Source organism: Typopeltis vanoorti, chromosome 14, assembly GCF_054136105.1.
Source record: "Typopeltis vanoorti isolate ZY-2024b chromosome 14, IOZ_Tvanoo_1.0, whole genome shotgun sequence".
Taxonomy (NCBI): domain Eukaryota; kingdom Metazoa; phylum Arthropoda; class Arachnida; order Uropygi; family Thelyphonidae; genus Typopeltis; species Typopeltis vanoorti.
Genome location: NC_143562.1, coordinates 74,711,214 through 74,726,451, shown reverse-complemented (window position 1 = coordinate 74,726,451; position 15,238 = coordinate 74,711,214). Strand labels below are relative to the sequence as shown.

At 37.4% G+C, this 15,238-nt stretch overlaps 1 protein-coding gene across 1 annotated transcript in view; it reads right to left on the bottom strand.

The window, feature by feature from the left end:
• Positions 1-15,238, bottom strand: part of Rich (Guanine nucleotide exchange factor subunit Rich) — a 456,640-nt gene that overhangs the window by 130,087 nt on the left and 311,315 nt on the right. The window lies entirely within an intron of this gene.

The following is a 15,238-nucleotide window of genomic DNA, read 5'->3' as shown; positions in this document are numbered from 1 at the left end:
TTTTATGCAGGATGGAGCATGGCCATACATTGAACGTTCAGTACAGTGCCTTTTATGCCAGCATTTCAGTAATGAGAGGGTTATCATTCAGTTCTTTCCGATGGCATGGCCGCCTAGATCCCCGGACATCACTCCATGTGACTTATGGCTGTGGGGGTATTTGAAATCCGTTGTGTATGTTGATGGTGTTCCCAACTTGCATGTCTTGAAAGAGAACATAAAATGGGCTGTTATGAACATCCAATCCAACTCCTTACACTCAGCTGTAGAGCATGTCACACACCAGATGCAATTTGTTGTACACAAGAAAGGTCAGCACATTGAAAATCGTGTATGTGGTCCAGGGGACTCTGATTCTGATGAATAAAACATTATTCCCTGTGAGTTCAATCACTACATTAATTTCTGTGTCTCTTGCAAGTTGTTGTTTTAGTTTAATTATTATTATTCTTATTATCATTGTAGAGCACCACATATCCAGCTGGAATGAGTGACGCAGCTGTTGCTTACACTGTTGAAATGTTATTATTCCATTTTAACTGCCTTTAATGTAATTATCCGCTTGCTTTCAGCTCTGCCAGCACCAAAATTTCCCCTATCTTATCGGCGACTTTTGGTACTAAATCTTTTTTTGCTGAAACCATCTCCCATGCCTTCAAAAGTCTCAATATAAAATTTGGTCTCATTCCGTTTATTGGTTTTAGCTACAGATGCCTCCAAAGAGGGAAAGTTATTTTATGGCCACCCTGTACTATAGGTTGATCAACCAACTTCTTGTGTATGGGCTCAACATAAAAAAATAATAATAAAATTAAATTAACTTTGATTTTATAAACTGTCCGTAGTCAGTATATGGCACAGTCAGACAGTGTTGTACCATATACTGACCTGAGTTGAAAAAGTGTGACCTGATCCAGCAGCTGCATGTAAGATGTCATTTCCCTTAACTGCAATGTGGCTGAGAATTCAATATAACTGAATATCAAAATTAAGAGTCTTTATTTTGTGCAAGAGTTGAAGCACTTTGCCAAGCACTGGGTGTGGAATTATACACCAGAGGAGATAGCATGTAAAGAACTCAAAGAGTCTGTATAAATTATGCACTTCTGATAGGAATTTTCTATGATATGCACAAGTGCAAGTGAATAGCATGCAATTCTGCTGTATAGTTATTGCAATCAGGTGGGATCTGGTTAGAGATTGTAATGTTAGGGAACACAGTAGCACAGCCAATGGAGATCTCTAATCTTGAACCATCAGTATAGATGGGCAAGAAATCAGAGTGGGCTGTTCTATGTATACTGAACAATTGAAGGTAAACAGATGAGGATGTATGAGACTTCTGTAGTTTACAAAGTGAGAGGATGTAGGATGAGGTGAAAGTCTGTCATGGAGGAATGCCATTTTGTTTGATGCAGATAACATTGTCAGCACTCATGGCAATAGCTTCTTTAAAAAGGTCCGATGGCAGTCTAGTGTGTGTGATACAGGAACTGCCCAACACACAGAAAGGAGACTAGTCTATGTAGAGTGATCTGGAAGGGAATTTATTTTTAGAGCATAATTAAGAGACATATATTTTCATCTAAGCGATAAAAGGGGTTCATTTGATTCAACATAAAGGCTTTGAATGGGTGATGTGCAAAAAAGCATCGGCAGTTAATCGGATAACTTGATGATGGATAGGATCCAACCACTGGAGCATGCTCTCCTTTGCAGAACTGTAAACCTGGAATGCTGATCATGCCTTGAATGTACAAGTTCACAATAAATGTGGAGCAAGGAACATTGATCAGCACCCCATTCAGTAGAGGATAGAGTGCAGAGGATGTTCAATGCTTTTTTTGTATATATATCCCAAAGATGACGGATGTGTGTAAAACAAAGATGAGTTCCCAGAAACTTGGCCTCTGGAACTACGGGGATACTAGCTTGTTGCATTCTTCAATCAGCATTGGGGTGGAGGGTGCATTTCTAGGCAGAAGTGTACACAGATGTTTTTTCCAGCAGATAACCTGAAGCCATGACAAAGAGCCATGAAGAGACAGGATTGCTTGTTGAAGTTGTCTTTCAATGACCTGCACATTGCAGGAGTGACAGTAAATTGTGAAATCATTGACATAAAGACAATTGTCTACTATGGGAGGAAGCTGTTCAGTAACTGAGTTCACTTTAATAATGAAGAGGGTCATACATAAGAAAGCCTTGAGGACCCCCCCCCCCTCTTGATGTGATCGAGATAACGTGTTACTCACTCAGACTTGGAACACATGGGCTGGACAGAAAGTTCTTAATAAAAACAGGAAGGTACCCCCTTCCTGATTAAACAGGTCCTTTAATGTGACATCCTCAAGGCTGTGTCATATATGTTCTTGTTTCAGGAAAGTGTCTCTTATACGTTTCTAAGCAGATCAAATGGTACAAGGTTGATCGGTGTCTACGAAAGCCACGTTGTGTTGGAAAGAAGTTTGTTACTTTCTAAGTATCAGAGAAGCCTTGCATTTATCATTTTTTCCAAGACCTTACAAAGACAGCTAATCAGAGCAATGGGACAATAATTGTTGGCCATAGCTGGATCCTTTCCTAGCTTTGGAATAGCAATGACCATCAACTTATGCCAAGAGTCAGGAAACTCTTCCTCTGTAAATATTCTGTTCTATAGTAAGAGAAGTAGATTCATAAAAGGTTATGGAAGGTGTTTTGTCACCTCATAATGGATGTCATTAGGGGCTGACTGCACTAGGGTGAGATAACAAAAGGGCTCTCCTGAGTTCCTCTTTAACAAATGGCTGATTGAATGGCTTTGTACTATTGATACAGAAGCTTAATCACTGTTTCTCTTGGAGTTCTTTCAATATTAAAGATTCAGGAGGATGTGAGGCTGTTGTTGAGATTCTGGAAAAGTTTTTGGCCAAAGTGTCTGCAATAGCTTTGGGATCAGCAATAATACATCCATTATGTTTCAAGGTAGAAAACTGGTGTGTTCTGCATCTTCTTTTCATCTAATTTTATCCCCGACAGTTTTACGGTGGCTGTTCGATTAATTGATAATGAAAATTGAATCCAGGATTGGTGTTCTGCTCTGCCTGTTTGGCTATAAGAGAAGAGCTTACAAATGCAAAATGCATGGAACCTGGTAGACATTTGGCAGGCCTTTGGAGAAGTGAATGAAAGATGCCAGTTTCATATGTGCTTTGGAAATAGTTAATGTTTTTATTTTTTTTTAGAATTTTTATCAGTTATTCAGATATGCCTTGGATATATGGAAGTAATAGGTTTGGTGTAGTCTCTGTTCTGAGTGGTGTGGGTAAGGAGTGTGGTTTCAGGATTTTACTATGCTTTGGATTTGGTGGAGATTGCAGCCACTGGCTAAGGTAATGTGAATGTGTTCACAATACCCTCTTAGCCAGTGGGTATGTGAATGTGTTCATGTTCACTGGTTAGGTCATTATTATTGGAGCTAATTAATTTTGCCTTATGATTTTAAATACTCCCATACTGTTGGGAGGAATGGGGGAGTTTGTGATGGCAAATGTATCTGCTTGTGTGTAAACTGAATCTCTGGCTTTCAGCAAACAAAGTCAGGGATTCAGTTCAGAAAAGATCCATCAAATTGGATTGCAATCAAGATGTCTAGGAACGAGAAAGTATTATTTTTTTTCTTTTTCCAAGGTGAACTAGATCCTGGGATGCTGATAATTATGATGCATTAGGAAGGTGTTAAGAGCCTCAGAACCATGTGTTTTCCATGCCAAATAAAATAATATAGGTTCAGGGTGAACTTCAAGAAGACTGAGATATCAGAAGGAATTGTGCTTCGATAAGGTATCTTTCAGAGAAGCATTAATGAATAGAGAGATGTCAAAGCTGACCATTATGTTATTGTGTTGGAGTGCGAGGATTTTTTATACTTGCCTTAAAGTGGACAGAGTCTTTAATATGTGGAGTGGTGTTGCCAATATACTGGGTAAGCACTTTGGCTAAGTGTTTGGCTAGTTTGTTTGAATGTAGATAAATCAATGTCATTCACAATGTAATGACACATTCTGTTTGTAGATTTTTTTTTTTTTTTTTGGTGGTAAGGTTTGTATATTGATTATTCATAATAGTATTACTGAAGGAAATTAACAATGCATACTATATCTTAATCCAAAAAAGTTTTAAATTAATATTTTAAATTAATTGATACGTGCATGAATATTGATCCACCACCCTCCTCCCCCCCCCTCTCTCATTCTCTCCAGTCTAGTTCTGTACTGAAACATTTCTTTGCATATAATTCATAAAATCCCTTCAATCTGATGGCATCACTAATATTTAATTTTTTTTTGCGCCAGGAAAACAAGAATTAGTCACGTACCCATCATGCATATTCCTAATCATGGAAGCAATGTATAAATATTGTCATAATTTTTTTTTTGGTCAATAATATTCTCTTTATTATTCCTTTCTTTTTACAACTTCTTTTAACTCTTCATTACCATCTTGCTTGCTGCTAGAACACTTCTCTCTCTCCTCTCTCCCCCTAATGTTGTAGCTCATGCAATGTTATGTGAAATGAAGGACTCCATTTAAGCATACTACTTCACTCATTAAGCCTCCTCTCATGTTTTTCCTAAGAAATGCAATATATACAGATCTTGAAAACAAATATGAATAAGTTTCTCTAGGAACAATGCATGCATGTGTGGGGGGGAAGGGGGGGTTAGTCAACCCATAGTATATTAGTACTATAGAGAAACTTAATTTAATCACTGGAAACAGAGATACTAAAATAAAATAAAAAATACTATTTAGTATTTGAGCATACAACCAGTTTCATCTTCTTACTCAACTTCATCCAGTGCAAAACACGAAAAGAGAAATAAAAAAATATACATTACAAGAGAAACAACAACTACAAATTAATTCTTTCTCTTGTAATGAACATTTTTGTATTTCTCTTTTCATGTTATGTATCCAATGAAGTTTTCTTAGAAGAAAAAACTAGTTGTGCTCTCAAACAATAAATAGTAGTATTTTTTTCGAATTTGGTATCTCTTATGGTGATGTTAATCTTAGCTCTTTACTTTATGCAGATGTTATGCTTCTGAATAAATTCAGTACAAGTCTGCAAGATCATCATCAAATTTCTGACATCATACCCTCAGGGGGGGGAGTAAAGGATCTTATGATAGTACTACATGAAAAGTTACATCATTACAAACTTCCTATCAACAATTTTTCCTCCAGATTAGCCTGTTATATGTCAACATTCCAATATTATCAGATCATATATTTCTGTCTTCTAAGGCACTTTGTACTATATCAATCCACCTACATTTTGGTCTTTTTTTTCCTGCCATCCCAGCAAAGACTTGTTTAGCTTATCTTCCCTCTCCCATTCTCTTTAAGTGGCCATACTACTTGAGATTAGTTCTGCTAACACATCCCTAAATGCTAACAATGTCAATTTTTTCCCCCTAATATCCTTGTTTTTAATATGATACTGCCAATGAGGCCATCTATTCAGTGCACTAATCTTTCTCAGACCTCTCATATCTGTGGTCTCCAGTCTTTGATCAAGACTTTTATTTCTAATTCAGCTCTCAGATTCATAAATTAAAATTGGTTTGAACACTGTATAATGGGCTCGTGCAAACCTTTTGTTAAATTTTTCTGAAATTTGCTAGAACCTTGTTCTTGTTTACTTTTTTATTTTTTCAAAAAAAAAATTTTTGAAATATATTAAGCGACAAATTCATATGGTAACATAAAAAAAATGAGTCTATTTGGCAGTGTGTAGGTTATTGTTTCAACTCCTCTATAACGAATGCACCCAAGTTTGAAAATAAAATAAGTGCATGAGCTATCTTTACTCTTCTCCCTTCTGGTAGCCAATCGAATGATAAAACCAGCAGCCAATCAAATGTTCGTAAAACTGTCATCAACAGGTTGTTCCACTGGACATTAGTTCTGTGTTCGTCAGTACACTGATGTATAACAATTGTTTGTATTTAAAATTTAAAAATAATAATAAATTTAAAAACTGTATATTCAGCAAATTTTATTTTTATAATTGTAAAAGTATTTTCAACCGTGAAACATGAAAAGACAGTCATATTTATTAAATTTTTTTGGGAAAGAAAAAATAATGAAAAGTGATTCTGCTGCAGTTGAAAATAATACGCACATTGATTCAATGAATTCAATGCAACAAGTTGGAGGAGAAAAAGAAAATCATTTACCAGATTGCTGGAATGAGAAGCAAGCATCGTATTTCAAAATGCAGTATAAGTGGTTAGAAGTTAAAAATGGAAATTAAAAAATGCCCCTTGATTGGCACCTTTGATTATTACTTGAAGTATAAAAACAAAAGAGAAATATAACCTATTTCACTATTATTGTGTTTAGATAATATTTATTTATTATTTATAGATTGTTTGTCATAAAAACTTATATCGCAAACAAAACAAATTTATTTTGTTTATAAAAAATACGGACTATTGCATATGTGCAATTATAAAAGATTTTATTCTTATTATATTTTGATAGTTAAAAAATGTTTTTCTTATGTAAGATAAATTAAAACAGATGACTGTGTGCAAATATTTCATGTTTAGATCATGAAACATTTGTTTAAAAATTATAGCCCTTACAAGTTGATTGTCCACTCATACTTTTTGATTGGCATTTGTACACAAGCTGAATTAATAAAAGTTTTTGTGTGAAATACGGCTTTTTTTAGCTCAACGATGCACGCCCTTTGTTAAAATTGCCATAGTCACCACTGTGTATACAACTATTGTTGGAAGTTTTCCACTTGGTTATACTATAAATTAAAGATATACCAAGAAATTATATACTTGGTTTAATCCTTTATCCAAGTGAGCAAACAAAGTTTGCACCTGAAATATTTTGAAGACTGGGCCAACTCACATAGAAGCTGATGACTTCACATCACTTGCCTTAGTATCCCATAATACAAAGCACAAATCCTTACAGGTATGTATAATGCTATGCATTATGAGAGGGGGTCACTACCCAGACTGGTTTAGACCTTAACTGAAGTCTCATCAGAGTGAACTAGACTCAGAAGTGATACCAAGGTTGAAGTAATGCCAAAGTCATAATTTCTTATAAAAGTAGCCAAAAGGTGTCAGACCTTATTATTAAAATACTCTGGATTAAGATAGATGTTGGAGGTTTTTCCACTTAGTTATACTATAAATTAAAGATACCAAGAAATTATATACTTGGTTTAATCCGTTATCTAAGTGTGAGAAAGCAAAGTTTGCAAATGAAATATATATTCAAGACTGGGGAAACTAAGGTGTTGTAAAATCTTGTATAGACAGAAATTTAAATTAGATTCTTTCTATAACGATTTTACTTAGGAATTCAAATTAATTTAACCTACTTGTAATTTTGGTTAATATTTAACTAATGATGTTGAAAGTTTATTTTTCACTTGGTTAGAGTATAATAAAATTAGTTTAATCCATTATCCAAGTGTGAGCAAACAAAGTTTGCACCTGAAAGTATCTTCAGGATTGGGGTAAGGTGGTACAACACCAGGGCAACTCATTGCAAAGGTGGAGCAAGCTACCAACACTCCTATCTCAGTATCTCCTATAATGCAAAACACATCTCCCTGCGGATATGTCTAATGTTATGCATTAAGGGAGGGGCCACTACTCAGACTAGTTTAGACCTTTATTGAGGTCTCTTTAGTGGGAGCCAGGCCCAAGTGGAGATACCAGGCAGAAGCATTAGCAGGTCATCTCTACCTACAGGAGTTGCCAAATGGCATGCCACTCTTTTTTAATAAATTACTCTGGATTTAGAGAAAGATGTTGAAAGTTTATTTTTCACTTGGTTAGAGTATAATAAAATTAGTTTAATCCTTTATCCAAGTGGTAAAATTAGTTTAATCCTTTATCCAAGTTTTCCGATGCCCTGGTGTTGTACCACCTTACCCCAGTCCTGAAGATACTTTCAGGCGAAAACTTTGTTTGCTCACACTTGGATAAAGGATTAAACTACTTTTATTTTATTATTTAACTAATGACTTGCTGTACAACAACAAATGACAAAGAAAAAATGTCTGAAGAAATTGTAACAATAGATTGTTAAGACAAAAAAATATCGCAGACGGGATTAAGAATAAGACCTAAGGTCAAGAATGTACAGGGTTTCCCGCCTTTACACAGCGAGCTAAAAGGTGGGGGGAAAGACCTCTATGAATACCCAGGGGAATCAAAAAGTAGCAAGAACCAAGGTTGATTGAGCAGCATAAAAGGAAGGAGACATCGAAAAGGAAAAGGGGAGACAGGAAGTTTTTTTCGAGGAAAGTTGTTGTAATGAAGAGGGTTCATTTTGGAGAAGGCGAGTCAAGTTAGCTAGAAGACTGCTTAGGAGGAGAGGTCGTTCCGATGTTCGTCGCTAGATAAGTTCGTTTTTGCCCAGTTTCTGTTCCGGCTCCCGGTTTGAGTATGTCCTGCCAATTCTAGGTCAAGGGACCCCCTTCCAGCCAACAGACGCCCGAAGATGCTAGATGGGTCGTTATGCAGTGTAGAAAGTAAATTCCAGATTTCCAGCCACCAAGGTTCCTGATGATCTCTGCTTGTGGAAGTGCCCTCGTTGATGTTGGAAATGGCGCCCCCGTGTGTGTAAGCAAGAATCAGAAGGAAGACAATGATAACGATCTCAAGGGTCTACTGATATGGACTAGATGCCAAGTAAGGTCTATTACATGTGATTTAATTAAAAGCAGAACTTGTAGCAGAGATTGCTCTAGCTATGAAATAATTGCTTAGTTGTGTGAAATAAGATAGCGTTGTTACAAGGTTAATGTGCGTAATGTCAATTATTGTCTAAGCTTGCCTGTGGAATAGTATGTGTAGGTCTGTTATATTGTATGACTTAAGTATAGGCACAAATATTACCTTAGCTTGTTTATTTTAAGGAGAATTGTTGGACTAGATTGGATAATTTAAGATCTAAGTTAATATTGCTGAGAAGTATTGAGTTGGGAAAAAGATTGTGTGCTTAGTGTTAACTTTATTGTATTCTAATTAGCATGAATAAATTGTTTTGTTTGTCAAATAAATTGACTGATTCCTATATGCCAATGCACTTCTCATAAAAACACCGAACCTGTGTGACCTTGGGAGATAAGTAGCCACGGCTGAAGAACAGAGTATTGTGTTGCTTGATATAGTGATAACTATAAGAGATATTTCTGTGCCTTGCTGAGTTTTTTATTTTTTTTTGGAAGGATGTTTAAGTCTTATCTGCGATTTCTGATGGCGCAGGCATAATAAATAAATACATTTTTCAGAAATCAATAAAGAACTCTTACTGTTTAGACTAAGGGAATTTCGTGCACATGATTAAGCATAGTAACGACATTGAGAATGGGTGGGGGGTCTAACTGAAAGAAAGGATTAACTGTAGTAGACTAAATCAAGCAACAGATTAAGAACGACGGGCATAAATGGGGTTTTACTGTATATATATATATATATATATATATATATATATATATATATATATATATATATTTCCACATCAGATACTTTGGGATGAAACTTTCAACGTACACAGATGTTGTGACGAGTCAGAGAGAAGAATTTTAGAGTCTAAGGAGATAGTTATCAATATTGTCCATATTAATAACAACCTAAGCTACAGCCTACCAGATTCTCACAGCTCAACCATTCAATATGTGCTCTCGAGATCCTATACATGTGCATAATGATACAGTCACAGTTAATTCTTCAATTTAAACTCTAGCCTTTATTCTTTTCAGTGTTAGATACATTACTCTATGTTTTAAAAAAAAAACAATTCCTTTAGATTGGTTACTGGTAATTATATGTTTATCTCACACCTGATGAAGTCTAAAAACGAAACTAGTAGTGTAATTAAAGTTTTGTATTTAAACCTCGGTTCTAGTCATTAAAAAAATTTTTAAATATGATATCAAACTGAGTAAATCTTCAATCAAACATATATATATATATATATATATATATATATATATATGTGTGTGTGTGTGTGTGAGGATTATAAATAAAGTAGTAGCAGCAGTGTCAGGAGTAACACTCCTGACAGATAGAATTGCTACTGTACATGTGCACAAGGCAACACTGCCCAAGGTGACACAGCTCATTCTAACATGCATCCTTGTGTGTAGAAGCAGTTAAAGTCAACATCTCAGTGTGCAACACTCTAAGGTATGTTCACAAGACTAAAACAACAATCCTGGATCAATACTGAATGTCACATGCACATCCATGTACAATATCTAACAATCTTTCATATTAAATTCCAAAAACTGTGATATCTTGTCTGCCAGTGTCCCGATTCATTTTGGATCCATCAGCTGCACTATAATAGTACATATAAAAACAAGTGTTACACTAAGTGAAACACTTGTTTTGTCTCCAGAGTGGGGGTTCCCAGTTTCTGTTACTGTCTTTCTTCTCATATGTACGTAGGTAATGGCCTTGCCAGGTATACTCAACACACTGGCATTAATAAATTATGGAGCAAGTATCTCATTCCATTTCAGGTTAGATCATGAGACTGAATCCAATGATAATGTATTTGAAGGTTTTCTGATCAGCAGGTGTATAATCTTGCTGCTGATAGCTCTACCACGTTGTATACTACCACTTACAAATATTAAAATTCCTCACAAGTCTACAGTCCACCTCAGCTACACATGACTACTTCCTGCATGATGTCTTCCATAAAAAATGGAGGAATATGTGCTTTTGTCAAATGAGGCATTCCTTGCCAAATGATATCAGATCTGGAATCATCACGTTACAATCAGCTCTGGCTCAAAATTTTCTTACCTTACTTTATAGCTTTTATTTTTCATTACTGCTCTCCTAATATAGACAATCTCTCTGGAAAAGTTTCGATTTCAGAGTGTAAAAATGTGCCTATGCAATCTAGATAAAATATACAGCACATATTCAATGGCTCAGTCAAAAATTTCAGCCCACACTAGTCTGAAACAGGTGTAAGAAAATCAACAAATCCAAAGAATGTGTCATAAGGGCATCTTTAAGGTTCACATCCTGCTCAACTGGCAGTTGGGCCTTGGTGTCTTCTGTTAAGGCAACCATTCCTTATTTTCACCCCTCTGACATCCTGATGTTACCATGATAACATAACTCAAACATACGGCAGTTCTCAGAAACATTACTTCTAACTCTTGTACAGATGACCAAGGTAAATAAGCTCCTATAATACCACAAACTGCTCACAGAATGCCTCCTCACCAAAAAGATATCAGAAAATTCATTAGTCTTAAAAACCAATAAATATCCTGTTCCAGAGGTTGCATCCAAAACTTGTGCTTTACAGAATTAGCATCCTGTAAAAAAAAAAAAAAATTGCTTACATAAGTTGTCATACTCATTTGGCATCTACCCAACAGAATGAAAACAAAGTTTTTTTCCAGCCTGGCACTAAAAAAGGGAGAAAAAAAAGTCAGTTATCAAATTATAATCCCACTGTTCTGACTTCAATATTTCAAAAATTAATGAAGCTCATCAGCAATCAGCTTCCTCACTACCTGGGAACTAATCAGTTAATGATCACCAATATGGATTCCATCTTTCTACAGCAGATCTCCTCTTGCCTTGCCCACCTTTGGTACAAGACATAGAAAGACTTGGAGAAATCTCTCACTTTTGACACTTCTGAGGCATTTGATCATATCTACCTCGGAAACCTTCTCAACAAATCATCATCTTACAGTCTCCTTCCTGCCCCTTTATGAGTGAATTACAAGCTTCCTCACGGGTCATTGATTACATATCATGGTGGGTGGCTCAGTAGAATTTTCAGATACATTTAGATCTATTTGCATGCCTGTAAAATAATTTTAAAATATTTAATAATATTTTAGATTAATACAAAGACAATAAGGAGAGATGCTAAAATAAGAAGGAATTTAATTTTGTAATCATATGTAGATGTATTCAATTATGTAGATGCACATTTACAAAAATGTTTAAATAAGAGAAACTAATGATGAAGAAATTAAATAACAGAGAAAGGATCACAGCTAGGGCGTCCCCCGTAAGCAACACGCAGTTCTGTCACCCGAGGACTGTGAGAAGTGGGCTAGGGCTACTGAACCAAGGATGGGTTCAGCTAAAGAAGCGAGTCCAACAGAAAGAGAGTGTGTGTAAAGTAAGAATCGGGTCGCTGAATGTGGGTACGATGAATGGGAAGAGTAGGGAGATAGTGGACATGATGAGAAGAAGGAAGCTGAAGATCTTGTGCGTGCAGGAGACAAGGTGGAAAGGCAATAAAGCAAAGGAGCTGGCGGAGGGTTATAAACTGTTTTATAGCGGTGTGAATGAGAAGGGAAGAAACGGAGTTGGAATTATCATCGATAAGAAGCTAAAGAGTGGAGTCTACGAGGTGTGCCGGAAGAATGATCGGATTATGAGCGTTAAGCTTGAGATGGGAGGAAGTGTGGCTACTATAGTGTGTGGCTACGCCCCGCAAGTAGGTTGTGATGATGAGGAGAAAGAGACATTCTGGAGAGAACTTGACCAAGTAGTAATGGGAATCCCTGATGGTGAGAGAGTGATCGTCGGAGCAGATCTGAACGGGCATGTAGGAAGGCGACGAAGTGGTGAAGAAAGGGTACATGGAGGTTGGAGTAGTGGTGAAAGAAATGAAGAAGGTAAAAAAAATCATAGAATATGCTGTGGCCTTCGATCTGGCTATAGCTAACACGTGGTTCAAGAAGAGAGTTGGGCATCTGATAACCTATAAGAGCGGGGATAGAATGAGTCAGATTGACTATATTATGTGCCGTAGGAAACATCTGAAGGAGGTGAAAAACTGTAAAGTGATTAATGGAGAAAGTGTAGCAGCACAGCACAGGTTGGTTGTGGTAGACTGTGATATAAAAGGGGAAAAGAAGAATAGATGGAAGTGGTGGGTACAGAGGAGAATAAAGTGGTGGAAATTGGAAGAAGAAGGACCAAGGAATAAGTTTAAAGAAGAGGTATTGAAAGAAATGAAGTTACCAGAGGATGTGGAAGAATGGTGGGACGTTAATAGTCAGAATATTAGAAAAATTGGAGAAGAGATGCTTGGTATAACATCAGGAAAGGGACCACCTGAGGATAAGGAGGCATGGTGGTGGAATGAGGAGGTGCAGTTGGAGATCAAGGAAAAGAAAGAGGCAAAGAAAAAATGGGACATGACTGGAACTAGAGCTGACAAGGAGGCATATAGATTAGCAAAGAAAAATGCAAAGAGAGCTGTGGCAAGGGCGAAAGCGAGGGCAGTTGATGAGGTTTATGAAGAACTGGAGAGAAACGGTGGCGAAGCTCAGTTGTTGAGAATAGCGAAAGCCAGAGATAAGGCCTCAAAAGACATAACATCAGTCAAGCAGATAAAGGATGCCTCAGGAGTAGTATTACAAGACGAGGACAAAATCAGAGGAAGATGGAAAGAATATTTCCGAAAACTACTAAATGAGGAGAATCCAAGAGAGAGGTGCGAGGATGGAGAGGTAAATGAGAGACTGGTGCAAGACATAAGTAGAGAGGAAGTGGTTTGGGTACTGAGAAAAATGAAGAATGGAAAGGCTGTGGGAGCAGACCAGATACCTGGGGAAGTATGGAAAAGTTTGGGCAGTGAGGGCGTGGATATGTTATGGGATCTGATGTGTAAAATAGCCCAACAGGAAAAGATACCAGAGGAATGGAGGAAAAGTATTCTCGTCCCAATCTACAAAGGAAGAGGAGATGTTCAAGACTGTGGCAACTATAGAGGAATCAAGCTGATGTCACACACATTAAAAATATGGGAAAGAGTAATTGAAGCAAGGTTACGGCAGGAAACGAAAATTGGTGAGGAGCAGTTTGGATTTATGCCAGGAAGAGGGACAACGGATGCAATATTTGCGCTAAGGCGATTGATGGAGAAATATAGAGAGATGCAAGTGGATCTGCACATGGTGTTTATAGATCTGGAAAAGGCATACGACAGAGTGGCCAGGCAGGAGGTATGGAGGTGTATGAGGAAGAAGGGGGTGTTGGAGAAGTACATGAGGTTGGTGAAGGAGATGTATGAGGGAACAGAAACTCAGGTCAGGTCTAGTGTCGGCATGACAGAAGGGTTCCCTATTGTCGTAGGGCTACACTAAGGGTCAGCTCTGAGCCCCTACCTCTTTGACCTGGTCATGGATGTACTAGTGGAGGATGTCAAGAAGGAGGCACCATGGAGCATGCTGTTTGCCGATGACATTGTTCTATGCGAATCATCCTGAGAGAAGCTTGAAAATACCCTGGAAGAGTGGAGAAAGGCATTGGAGGAGAGCGGCATGAGAATTAACCGGGTGAAGACTGAATATATGTCAACGGGGAGTGACGAGGATATCGTCATACGACTCCAGGGTGAAAGGCTAATTTCAGGGAAGAAATTCAAGTACCTTGGGTCGGTTGTCGAGAGGAATGGTGACCTGGATGAGGAAATACAGCACCGAATAACATGCGGTTGGATGAATTGGAGGAAGATGAGCAGGGTCCTGTGCGACAAGAGAGTGAGTTGTAAGAGGAAAGGAAAGCTCTATAAGATGGTGGTGAGGCCGGCGATGCTCCATGGTGCGGAGACGTGGCCTATAACCAAGGCACAGGAGAGGAAGATGGAGGTAGCGGAGATGCGGATGTTGAGATGGATGAGTGGTGTGACAAAGAAGGACAGGATAAGGAATGACTACATCAGAGGGACGGTTAAGGTGGGACCAATTGGCAAGAAGATACAAGAAAGTAGGCTGAGGTGGTTTGGACATGTTGAGAGGAAGGGTGAGGAGTATGTTGGTAAACGAGTGGAGTATATGGAGTTGGAGGGAAGGAGGAAAAGAGGCAGGCCCAAGCTCAGGTGGAGGGATAAGATGACAGAGGATCTTAGGGAGAAAGGATGGAGTCCGAAGGATGCCCTGGACCGGAGAACTTGGAAGAGGAAGGTTAAAGATTGGTGCGCTGACCCCGTTTAACATGGGATAAGGCAGAGTGAAAGAAGAAGAAGAAGAATGATGAAGAAATATTGTAGTATTATGAAAAAATAATAGAACTATAAAATTTTTATAAATATTCTGTTATTGAATTAATTTATTTTCTTTGTTTACAATTTGTAGAGATATGTTTATTAATTTTGGTGAAAATAAATAAGTGTAATAATATACTTTAGTAAAACACACAATAGTCGA